This window comes from Bison bison, unplaced genomic scaffold (assembly GCF_000754665.1).
Source record: "Bison bison bison isolate TAMUID 2011002044 unplaced genomic scaffold, Bison_UMD1.0 scf7180017859307, whole genome shotgun sequence".
NCBI classification, from domain to species: Eukaryota; Metazoa; Chordata; class Mammalia; order Artiodactyla; family Bovidae; genus Bison; species Bison bison.
In genome coordinates, this window is record NW_011489879.1 from 24524 (window position 1) to 24989 (window position 466).

Genomic DNA, 466 nt, shown 5'->3' on the forward strand with positions numbered 1-466 from the left:
GTTACCAGCTTTCTATGCCTCATACCTCAACACTGGCCATGTCACTCACTTGTCTGTTGTCATCATTGTATCCTTTCAGGTGTTGCTCTAGTATGAGCAAACACTCCTCTGTCTTTGTCTCTGTTCTTCAAACTCTTTTTTGTCTTTTTGCTATGACCACATTACGTCCTTCACAACACTCTCAGGGGAACAAAGAAGACTGGTCTCCACTGCCACTTTCAGACTGAGGTTCTCTCTCCTTTTTTAAATTCACTGCCATTTGCTTCAACCACTGTCTCCTCATCTTCATCCCTGTTAAGTACAGGCTTTCATAGTGCTTCAAGAGAAGGCTATTGCTCCTTTGCCCCACATATATCAGTCATCTTTATCCATACTCCACTTCAGCCAGACAAGAATTAGCTTTCTGATGTGAAGAGAAGCTAACTGTTGGTTGCTTTAGTAGAATCATGGCAGAGGTCAAGGGAGG